A 12,989-nucleotide genomic window follows, 5' to 3' on the forward strand; every position below is an offset into this window, starting at 1 on the left:
CGTGTGCTGCAAGCTGGTTTCTGGGGACCTACTGCACTGGGTCCCATCAGTATATCATCTTTGGACATTACCACTCTCACCGGGACTGCAAGGAGCTAATTTTAATCTTCATTACATGTGAGTTTGTGATATATGTTGTGTGTATTTTTTAATACACCTTTTTGCGATTCACTCTGGTGCGCTTTGCCTTTTCTTGTCATATATATATATATATATAAATATATATATTAAGAGCAAATCACAATATTAACATTATTAACAATTAACAATATTTAGTTCCTCTCTTAGGGGTAGATCCTCAGAAGGTCACTAATTTTTATGGTTACATTATCTCATTTTAATGTACCCATATCCGTTACGCATATCCCCAAAGCTGCTTAATGCTATGTTGTTCAGCCATTTCCTTAGAAATAAGGCAACATACCTTAGGCTTCTTCATAAGCAAATCCGATTGTAATGAGCACTTTACCTACCAACAGAGATCCTCAGACCTCCGTTACTGTTAAGGTTATGCTGCTGAAAGTGGCCCTTACTCACTTCTAAACCTTGAGGAGCATAGTGTTATTTCTCCAAATAGCCTACAAGGAAAAAGGGAAGGTCTTAAGTGATACAGTACCTATATGAATGGACTGAGAGTAGGAATTAACCCTTTCATGAAAATTTCATGGCCAGTGTGCCAGTGTGCCAGTGTGCCAGTGATCTAATGAGCCAGTGAGCCAGTAACTAAACCTAAGGCCTCGTCCAGGGTGGCGCTGAGCAGGTGGACGTGCCTGCTCGGCGCTTAGCTGCTTGCCGAGTAAGCAAATTTGAATTTGCTGCTCGCAAGCGCGTCACATGAGCGGTTCACCCAATGAGGGCGAACCAGCTCTGTGACATCGTGGCCGCGCCCCCAGATGCGCGCACCCCTAGCCGGCCACGAATCGCCCGGCTGAGCAGGGTGCAGCGCATGAGCGCCAGTGCGCCCATTCCCTACCTGGCCGAGGCCTTAGAGACAAGTTCAGAGAAGGTCCAGTGAGAGCTGAGATGAAGAGGAACTATGAGAAATTGGACTCACAATTGCAATAAATAACATAACATACGAGATCACACTATCACAGTGTTTCCCTATAGGAAATAAAATAACACCCCACCAATCCCAAATCTTCTAATTTAATAATTTAATTTAATTTACTAGATATATGGTGAACATAAAAATGGTTGAAACACAGCAACAAATTACATTAATTGTTTCTCTTTTAACTATAACATGCCTAGTGTGTGTATGTGTGTGTGGGCGTGGGCGTGTGTGTATTATATATATATATATATTTATAAAGTACGAGTTTACCAGATTGAATCTGCATATGAGAAAATTATTTTCAAGGCTACAGAAGTAACCAAAATAATATTACATTTCACACAGTTCAGGCACTGTGTAAAATAAAATAAATAAATAAATAAAAATTAAAAATATATATATATATTCTAACTGGTATAGTACTGTATACTAACGTTCTTTCCCAATGCACATGTGCAGTGTATTCTTTTAGACTACAGTAATCCCGCTTCATCCACGTAACTTTACGTTGGTCGTTTTTTGCTAGCAGACCTTACTTATGCATATCAGTAGCCTTGAGCATTCCCGTACAAAGGAGGAAAATAAGCTAATTAGGTAAGGTAACATTATTTATCCTTATTTAACACACTTCTGAGGATCTACACCTTGGTCCTGTTAACTCTGGGATCCATGCAGTTTCTCATGTGACCATTTCTTCAGCAGACCTAGGAGTCTTCGAAAGCAAAGGTAGACATGCACAGAGGATCCCAACATACTGTTGTGTAGTAAATGTATTCAGAGTCTTATAAATAGAAAAGCACTAGAAATGCACTTGCAAGTGAAATACAATTATACAGATACTGTAGCTACGCAAGGTACCATATCATGATGATGTCACAATGTATGCAACATCAACTATGTCAGCTACGCCCTTTATATTGCTGTATCTGTCGCATCACCACATCGTTACGTGTTGTTTAGTGGGATCGTCACGTCTCATTACACTACCAACGTCCCAGCACGTTTTGTGAGATTACTCACTTCATCATGGGTTGCCGCTACAAACATCTCTTTTAATAGGGACTCGATCATTAACTAATGAGGTAATATATTGGATAATGATTTTTATAGTACAATTAGCTGGTCTCTAGTTTCCTTTCTGTATATAAAATATTCTTTTGTTCATGTCATAATCTCTCTTCGTTTTATATAAAAACATGATCAGGTACTTACTGTATATACAAAATACTATAAAATGTTTATCTTATTTGTTATCACCTGTTTTCAGAATAAAAACACCTTAAGACTTATTATCTCATACATATACTGCATTATTATACAAACATTATTTCACTTGAATATGTAGATCATCTATTTTTTTATTAAGCCCTCTTCATGACGTTATATCTAATTTATAGATCCAATAGCTTTCTTGTTTTGACAATGTCTTTAATGTGTCACCTCCTCTTACATTTGATGCAATCAAATCAATTCCTTTGAATTGGAATTACTTTGGATTTCTACTCTGGAGCTGTGCAAAATGCATTATGTTAATATTCTCTATTATTGATATGCTCTAGAATCCTTATTTAAAAAAAAAAAAGAAAACATTTAATCCTGCCCACATACAGTAACTTGCACTCTTGTACAATAATGTTTATAGCAGATTTTATGTATAAGATAATATTTCTTCAAGTTTATTTTGTCTGTAAATAGATATCTGTATTTTGTCAAATAGTTTCAGTTTACTATTGTATCATTGTGTAAATTAAGTGCTTATAGTAATGGAGCTGAAATCTTATTGAGCAGGAAGACTTGGCTTCACAGTAAATTAAAAATGTGCCAGTGTGCCAGTGATCTAATGAGCCAGTGTACCATTGAGCCAGTGTGCCAGTGTGCCAGTGTGCCAGTGATCTAATGAGCCAGTGAACCAGTAACTAAACGTAAGGCATCGTCCAAGGTGGCGCTGAGCAGGCGGACGCGCCTGCTCGTCACTAAGTTGCTTGCCGAGCAAGCAAATTTGAATTTGCTGCTCGCAAGCGCGTCACGTGAGCGGTTCACCCAATGAGGGCGAACCAGCTCCGTGACGCCGTGGCCGCGCCCCCAGACGCGTGCGCACTTAGCCGGCCACGAATCGCCCAGCTGAGCAGGGCGCAGCGCACGACCGCCAGTGCGCCCGTTCCCTACCTGGCCGAGGCCTTAGAGACAAGTTCAGAGAAGGTTCAGTGAGAACTGAGATGAAGAGGAACTATGAGAAATTGGACTCACAATGGCAATAAATAACATAACATACGAGATCACACTATCACAGAGTTTCCCTTTAGGAAATAAAATAACACCCCACCAATCCCAAATCTTCTCATTTTAAGCTGTTAATGAGAGCGTGCAGGAGGCATGCCAGCAGCTGGACTGGGGAGATGCCGGGTGGCAACAAGAGGCCTGCCCAGTGATGGTCTGCCCCCTCCTCCCCCTCGCTGGCAAGAGCAGCATAGTGTGAAGACCCGCATGTAGGTCCTGAAAGAGCTGCATGTGGCTCAGGAGCCGCAGGTTGCCTACCCATGACGCACACTATGTTGTCTAATTCCCATGTGAATAAATGATAGATTCCTTGCAATCAGAAGTGGAAAAAAATGCTTACTAGTTGCTTTTGTTTCTCTTATGATCAGAATGCTTTTTTGTACTTTACTTAGAACTTTTTTTTATTTTTCCCACAAAGCCCCATGTCATGACATATTTTTCCCACAAAGATCCATGTCATGACATATTTTTCACACAAAGCTCCATGTCATGACATTTCAGGCTTATTTTCTAACCAGTACTATTCTATAATTCAATTTCTGCTTCCGAAGACATCAGGCCGCCTATTCAAGTGTGAAGTGTAAGGTGTCTTCCAGAGCTGGAATGTGTCTTCTGGTATAGCACTGCTGAGTCAGCGCGGCCCTCAGGGCCAGGTACAGTTAAGTCAGAAGAGTATTCAGAGGCAAATTACATCACGCTTCAGTGTGTGCAAATTAGAAGTTCATCATACTGCACAAATGCATACATAAGTCTTTTTGAATTAGGTACGAAAAAAGTCCAAATGTATCCTTGCAAAGCAATTAAAGTGGTGAGGTGAACGCAGACTTCATAGAATTTGTCCCGCAATCTCTACAAGCATTCTTGTGTTATCACACCATTGAGATGCATTTTTTGGCCATAGTTATGTTCTCGCTACCAGAATTGAATCCTTACAATTCCTTACAGCACAAGGCAGAAAGCTGAGGTTGCCCACCGGATTTATAACAGTAACAAAAATCACATTCATTCAGTAAAGACATACTGTAGGTACAGACAGATATACAGTAGCAGGGGTCATTTGTAATCCTAGCAGAAGGTTAACAAGCTGGAAACCTTGATAATACTGCATCTGACTGTCTTTGCTTCTCATTATTTTAAAAAATATTATTTTTATACTTTTTTTTTTTTAAGTAGATGTGAGCGAACAGACATTTGTGCCAAGTGCAATTTGTATACCTGGCAGACCCTGCTGGATGAAAATAGGGGAAATGTAACAAACAGTCCCAGCTGTGAAACCAGGTGGAAAATGCAGTGATCAACTGTACTATATTTACCAGTGGAAAGGATTCCTATTACGATCAATGTGATTTTTTTTTTTACTTTGGGAAATCTGTTGCACCTATAGCAGCTCCACTTTTCCCCCAGTTGTGTAGCTTTTGCATTACTTTCCCTTGCAATTATGCTTTTTATTAACTGTTGCTTCAGTGGTAGTACTTTGTTTTCTTTTAGCATATCTACTATACATAAGAAACATACTGTACGTATAAATATAAGCTAAGCCAGCGGTGCGCAAACTGGGGAGATTTTGCTGGGGGGGCGGTTACAGCGGCCCCTTGTTCTTCACCACTGCATTTTAATTAAATGCTGGGGGCGGCGTGAGGCCTCTTTAACTAACTTACCTGCTGCCAGCCGGGTCTTCTGCGACGCAACCGGGTACAGAGTTATGTATATTATATATATTACCATATATAAACAGTTGCATACAAATAAGGACAAACATGCACAAACAGGTACAAAGAGGTAGTGAGGCCCTGCTCGGGAGAGCTTACAGTCTAGAGGGGAGGAGGAACAATGTTGAAATAAGTAGGTAAAGTGGCTGATAGATAAGAGGGTTAAGGAGAAGTGTACTGCGTTTACATACACCCCCAAAATAGTAATGCAGGTAACTCAAAAATGCAAAACACACCCCAAAAAACACAATCTAGTATCAAATACTGCTCTATGAGTGTATTATGCCATAAACATATCAGTCAACGTTTCAGAGCAACACTGTCAGGACGAGCTCACCTTTTGTAGACTTTTGCATAATTAAAGTTTCTATCTGGACCATTGCAGGTTGGGATACCTTTAAAATGACCAACATCAAGGGGTATACAGTAAATATAAGGTAATTGTGTTGCAAATCTGGGGCAAAAAAACTGCACCAGATGTAGCAAACACACAAATCTCATGAAACTCAACAGGATTTTTTCTTTGATACATCTGGAGCAATGTTTTTACCCCAGAATTGCTCCACATTTAGCTGGATACATAGGCCCCTATAGTTCTTCAAATCTACAGCGAAACCCCTCTGTGGTCTTGATTGGAGCATTTTACACAGACCAATGCTAAATGCAGTATTACACGATTGCTATTATTTAAATATCGCATACGCTTATCTGGCTTTTTGTTCCCCAGCCAACACTCTAATCCTTTGATAGAAGTAAAACTATAATTATGCTGAACTAATTGCAAGTTGCCATCTGATTTCACTAACGGTAGTACTGCATTACAGTATATTAAAATAAGTCTGCAACGCATGTTTGAGAGGCGTCATCAAGGTAATTTTTGTGAACTTTGCTCCTTTTATTAAAAGCATATGGGTCAAATATACTGGTTGTAACACAGCAGGCTATAAAGCTCAAATGTGCTGGTAAATCAGAAAGACGAGTGAAAAAACATTAGCTATACTTTTAAAACACTATAATAGATTCTGGGTGGCTCAATAGATTGGCTTATAAAAAAAGTGTATGACCTTTTAATCATTTCTTTAAGTATACCTCAGCTCACTGACAGCAAGTCGTTACTACTTGATGGGTTTTGAGAAACCTGTCAAAGACCAGGTCCCTGTGGACAGGTATAGACACCACAAAACTGCCTTCTTAACTAAACTCACATTTGGCAGCCCCATGTGAAAGGCCAATAATTGAATCAGCATGGAATCTCAAAGACACTCTTTCACAACACGGTTAGCTAACATTTGTGGGAAACAGTTAGGAAACACTTCCAAGGATACATACAAAAGCAAAGAAAATAAATAAGTACAAAATAATAAACAATACGAAATCCCAATATTAATTTATTTGGATCAATAATAGATGAACCATGCAGAAATCTAATTAAAGTCCTAAAATCACACGTCATTTTTTAAAAACATATTTATTAAAGATTAATATGACTAACAATCGTCACCCTAAAACAGAAATAATGTGTGACATTGTCCCTATGAAAATTTTCCAAATACAGGCCAATCTGTGCCTATCACACGTAATGTATATACTGTACCGTAACAAAATGACCAGACAAAATACATTTTAACAGCTACTGTACATGTACATAGACTTGTGTTTTTGAAAAAAAAAATTATAAATTGTACTGTTTTTGCCAAGCATTTATAATCCAGACTAGAGATATGCCAAACTGTCCCAACTCAACACATAACATTTTTCGTAAATCTTTTACATATTTTTCTGTTTTGCATGATATTTGGCAAATTTTACAGGGATGAAATTTTGTTTTTTGTTTTTTTTAATTCAGACCCAGACCCTGATATAGGGCTTTTTCTGAAAGGAGAGAAGGTGAGAAAGAGAGAGAGAGAGATTCTTGGCTAAAAAGTTGGAAGAGAGAGATTAAAAAATATTTGGCTAAAAAGTTTGAGCAAATGTTTCGCAAATGTCGGAACACATCTCTACTTCCCATCCATGATTGTAGGTAAATCTCACTGCATTATTGCCAGCCTTGATAAGTTAGCTTGAGTGCTTGACTTGGGTCACTTTCTCTTCTGTGTTCATATCGTTATATACCCAAGAGCACCGTTCACATACACACCTAGCAGTAGCGGGGGCTCCTCATCATTGTCAGTCAGCCTTAATAAGGGCCATATTTAATAACTGGTACTATTTCCCTGCTCCAGAAGAAGGTCCAGGACATTTGGTCGTGGCCGTTTTACTGTGAGCAAGCAACTGCCGGCGTTTAGTTGCCACTCACCTCGCCGCAGGGACTTCTCTCCACCAGAGATTTCTTCCCCAAGGTAAGCCAATAACCTTACACTTTACCCTATAAATCCCCAATCTTAACCCTTAATACTAACTCTATGCTCTACCCTAACAACCTTAACCCCCTACCCTATACCCCAACCCTAAAAACCTTAACCACTTACCCTAAAACCCCTATCCTTAACCCCGTAGCCTACCCACTAACAACCCTTAATGTACTTACCTTATTCGCGAAATGGCGGTGGCAGAGTGTGCAATGGCGGAGCAGCTGCGATGAATGGTCCCCCTGCAACCAAACGCTGGTGCTGACATGTCAAGGCAAAATGGGAACAACCAAATGTCCGATACGCCAGAAGGTGCCTCATTGCCCATTCACATCAATAGACTATAAGGTGTGTTCTGGCATTGCTTGTTAAACATGGACCTAAATGTAACAATAGTCCAAAATTGGTGCACTCACAAAACCATGTTACAAATCACCACGGGTGCAAAGCAACAAAAGTCCCACTGGATACAGAGCCAAAGGTAGATCAATAATAGAAAAAGAGGCACTCCACTGGTCTTCTAAAGATTATAACATTTATTGAACAAACATCAACTTTTCAGTCCGTGTGCAAACATCTTGACAAAGGTTCACAAGCGGACCGAAACGTTGATGCTTGTGCAATAAATGTTATCATCTTTGGAAGACCAGTGGAGTGCGTTCTTTTCTATTTTTGAGCGAAATGTCACATTAAATGGAATCAGAGCCTGATTTAAAACTACAAAGTGCATTCTTGATTACGGAAATACTTTATTTTTATGTTATTATGCTGTTTAAAAAAACTACAGTGGAACAAACCCTGGAACTTGGCAATACTACTGAAACAGAATGGGGAACATGAACTACTGAAATTGTGCTTTTCTGTAAATAAAACAATGACACTGGGATTAGTGGGTGGGTGAGGGTTCTTACCAATAATCACCAAAGCATTAATTGTACCACTGCTACTATAAATACTAGAACTTTGAATTTCATTATTATTTCAAAGCAATCTAAAGCCATGTGTTAATAAAACTGACTTCTCAAAAAGGTCATTAATATATATGCAAACAGAAAAGGGCAGGCTGGGACATACAGAGCATATAAGTTTTTTTCTTCAATTTACAAGGAAGCATGCATGATCAAGTTTCAATTAAAACATTTTCAAGAATGCACTAGCAATCACAGTGTGCAAATAACCTTTATGTCTTTTTTGCTATCCCCAGTTATTTTCCTGGTACTCTGTTATGCATCTTGAGTTAAAACTTAAATTTTAAAGCAATTATGGAGGAAACAGCATTCAAATAACTGTAAATAACAGCATGTTCTCTCATTTAATCAGAGCCAAGTGCCGTACAGAGCTCCTTGTTAAGCGTGAATTAAAGGTGGATGACATCCATGTAGGTCTTTTGTTCATAGATTTATGTATTTATGTGAAATCTTGCACATTTTGCATATGAGATACAAGAAGATAAAAGCAGGTAAGAATACCGGGCAATAAAGCAACACATAACAAGTTTGTGAAATATCTTAGTACTGTAGCTACAAAATGCAAAAAGTCTATCAATAACACAACTGATGATGTGCCCTGCTAGTGATAAGACATAAAAGTGATGGTACCATAGGAAACAATGGACTAAAGTTGACCATATTTTATACCAGTAACCAGAAGAACATAATCATATAAACAGACCCGCAAATGAGAAGCAGGATTTGCTCAACATAAAATTAGAATATGTACTGAATTCAGAATAGATTAGTCAATGAATATACTGAAAGTAACAGCTCATGTCAACATGAGCATGTAAACTGTTGTTTGCCAGAAGCCTTCACTACACTATTGTATATAAGAAGGTCACTTTCCGTTTGTGTTACTTATGATGCATCCCTAAGCACAAAATGTGTGGCAGTCAGTGTGCGGTTGCACAACTTCCAGTATACTGTGAGCCAAAGCACATTGTGGCATTTTTATTAAAGTTTGCAGGCAACAAATCTACTGCATATTGCTAGAGATGGGGGTATGGGGGAGAGAGAAAAGGCCAACTTCACTAGAGTTCCAATGCTGTATATATCTCCTCAAACACACCTTATCAAATTGCATATTTCCCAGGTATCCCAGGTGTGGCCATTTTTGGTGCACAGGGAAAATCTCTCCACATGTTACTTGAAGGGTTTTATTTAAATTCCCCTTTTAGTCCTCAAGCTGTTCTCACTTACAAGGGAATATTAGACCAGCAAACAAATGTGAAATCATACATGTTTTTTTAAATAAATCAGTTCTGCAGTATTAGGCCTGGGACCCGCTGCGCCCGGCGACACGGGCGGCCACACGAGCGTTCCCCACCAGCAGGGGAATCCTCCCGAGCCGGTCCCCCCTGGCTGCACAGCTCACTACACGCTGTGACGCGTCAGCCGCTAGGGGATTCAAGAGAATTGTAATCCCTAGCGTCGACGCGTCACGTGGTGTGGCTGTGAGCCAATGAGGAGGGGAGGCTTTGGGAGGAGGGGAGGCTTCGGGGAGCAGGGAGGAGTGTGGAGGGAAAGCAGCGTGAGTGCCTGTCTGTGTGTGTGTATGTGTGTGCCTGAGTGCATGAGTGCTTTGCCTGTGTGTGTGTGTGTGTGTGTGTGCATGAGTGCCTGTCTGTGTGTGTGTCTGAGTGCCTATCTGTGTTTGTGTATGTGTGAGTGCGTGAGTGCCTGTCTTTGTGTGTGTGTGTGTGTGTGTGGGTGTGGGTGTGGGTGTGTGTGTGTGTGTGTGTGTGTGTGTGTGTGTGTGTGTGTGTGTGTGTGTGTGTGTGTGTGTGTGCGTGTGTGTTACACATACCAATATATATGGATACTGTTAATATAGATATATATAGATAGATGATTCCGAAGGGCTGAAACAGAAGATCATGAGCTTGGATGTCAGGACGGGTAGCGGGTCCCTCCGCTTAAACCACGCCCCCTCCCTCCCACTCCAGCCCCGGCTCCCGCTCCCTACAGACCGCATATCGCGGTCTGTGTATGTCAGCGCCCATCCTGTCTGCAGTGCGGGCGCGCTGACTGAGGGAGCGGGGCCTTAGCCTTAGAGTCTTCAACTCTTAATGCTATTTTTAATGAGTTTTAAATCATCCTTTGATTTCTACAACAGGTTTTAGCACACCTCCAAAGCAGTGCCAGATCTTTGTAACACTTTCCTGTTTGTGATAATTTGTTGCCAATGTCGCATGGGTTGCATATACAAATAAACAGAAAGAAAGGGGAAAGGGTAGTATTGCTGCTTAAAAGTATAATAATAGTTCGTGGAGGTTATTAAAAAAGCAGCCATTGTGAATTAAAAAACAAATGCATTATACTTTTGCCCATATTACTATACCATATTAACCTTGAACCATGGGCGCTTGCCCCCCCCCCCTGGATCACTCGCAGTCCTGGCCGTGCCCGTGCCCGTCAAAAAAAAATCCTTGTGCGCAGTGCTGACACATCCGGCCTTCCAGTCACCCCTGGCAACCAGATTGTACCCACTGACGATCCCTACAATTCCCCTGCAGGACGCCCCCTCACCCCCCCAACCTGATTGGCTGGCGCTTTGCCAGGATTTTTTTTTGGCTCGCAGCCAGGCTCTGAGCTGTGAAGCCGCTATTTCTTATGTTCAGCATAGAGCAACGTAGCAATGTCCCATGTCCTCCCATGCTTCTCCCCTGGCCTCCTTTGCCCCCTCACTGGTCTCCCCTGGTCCCCCCACGGCCTCCCCTGGTCCCCCCACGGCCTCCCCTGGTCCCCCCACGGCCTCCCCTGGTCCCCCCCCGGCCTTCCCTGATCCCCCATGGCCTCCCCTGGTCCCCCCACGGCCTCCCCTGGTCCCCCCACAGCCTCCCCATGTCCCCCAAAATCTCCCCTGGTCCCACCATGGCCTCCAGTGGTCCCCCCACGGGCTCCAGAGGTCCCCCCACGGCCTCCATAGGTCCCCCCACGGCCTCTTATTGTCCCCCCACGGCCTTCCCTGGTCCCCCCATGGCCTCCCCTGTTCCCCCCACGGCCTCCCCTGGTCCCCCCACGCCTCCCCTGGTCCCCCCACGGCCTACCCTGGTCCCACCACGGCCTCCCCTGGTCCCACCATGGCCTCCCCTGGTCCCCCCACTGCCTCCCCTGGTCCCCCCACTGCCTCCCCTGGTCCCCCCAAGACCTCCCCTGGTCCCACCATGGCCTCCAGAGGTCCCCCCACGACCTCTCCTGGACCTCCTCTGGCCCCCCACAGCCTCCCCTGGACCTCCCCATATGTCTCCCCTGGTCTCCCCCCTGTGTCCCTGTCTCCCTCTCTCTGTCACCCTGCCTCCCTCTCTCTGTCACCCTGCCTCCCTCTCTCTGTCATGCTGCCTCGCTCTCTCTGTCATCCTATCTCGCTCTCTCTGTCTCACACTCTGGATCTGGATATCTTATTTACCCTATATATCTTAACTGTACCTATACATGTACCTATACTGTACCTACACCAAAATAACCTATACTGCTTTCTTCAAGCTTCACACGGGAGAAAGCGGAATTCCCCCTAACGCAGAAGACTTTCTGCACTTAAGCGCCAGAGTAACATGGCAAGTTCTACAGGCACCCACCAGATCCGGCAACCCTGAGTAGCTGCTCATTTTTTATGTCATAACTACACTTTCACAGTTGCTTTATTAACCTGCTTTCTCAAATTTGCTTGAAAATGCACCATTTGCACACTTTTTTTTAAAATTTTCTCAGGGGGGGGGGGAAACCCCCCTTATGCTGGTCGGGCTCGCTCGCCACAGTGCACTCACCACCACTTTTACGCACTGGCCGTTAAAATTATGCCCCCCCCCTAAAAAATTTCTGCGGATGCCCATGCCTTGAACTTTGTGTACTGCAACACTTTTACCTCATTTACTGTAGATATGGGCTCATATTTACTAAGCCATTTTATGCCATAAGACACTTTCTGGCGAGGGAAGATACCTTAGGCTAGGTCCCCTCTGCAGTCGGTGGTGCGCGCGGGCGTGTGCGCACCTCCCACCAGCCCCTTACCTTCTATCTGGCTGTCCCGAGTGCCTCCTCGCTCCCTGGCACACTACACACTGTGACACGTCAGCGTCTGTGACACGTCTGTGTTTAGATCCCATCCCTCCTCAGAGAAGCGACACATAAAGTAGGGCAGGGGTGCTCAGCTCCAGTCCTCAAGAACCCCCAACAGGTCAAGTTTTAAAGATATCCCAGCTTCAGCACAGATCGAAAACTGAGCCACATGTGCTGAAGCAGGGATATCCTTAAAACCTGACCTGTTGGGGGGTCTTGAGGACTGGAGTTGAGCACCGCTGAAGTAGTGGACAAGCTGATAAGCAGTTTCCAAGCTGCAAAATGACCCTACTAGAAGCATTCATTATCTGCCCGATTATCCATTTAAAAAAATATCAAAGAAGTGCTTATGAAATGTATTAGCTCCTATCTTTGCACTGTGCTAAGATTGAAGAAACGCAAAAGGAATAGAATAGCTAATTATTAAAATTATTATTTATTTCATATCATAAAAATAGTAACAATAGTAAAAAGAAATGTGTAGAAACTCTGTAATATGTTCTCCAAAGTATCTGTGCACAATCCAGCATGAACCTGGCAAACT

General features: G+C 42.6%; 1 protein-coding gene across 2 annotated transcripts in view; it reads right to left on the minus strand.

Moving 5' to 3' along the window:
• EPHA5 (EPH receptor A5) overlaps window positions 1–12,989 on the minus strand; it is a 378,771-nt gene that overhangs the window by 289,153 nt on the left and 76,629 nt on the right. The gene's annotated exons all lie outside the window — the stretch shown is intronic.

This window comes from Ascaphus truei, chromosome 1 (assembly GCF_040206685.1).
Source record: "Ascaphus truei isolate aAscTru1 chromosome 1, aAscTru1.hap1, whole genome shotgun sequence".
Classification (NCBI taxonomy): Eukaryota; Metazoa; Chordata; class Amphibia; order Anura; family Ascaphidae; genus Ascaphus; species Ascaphus truei.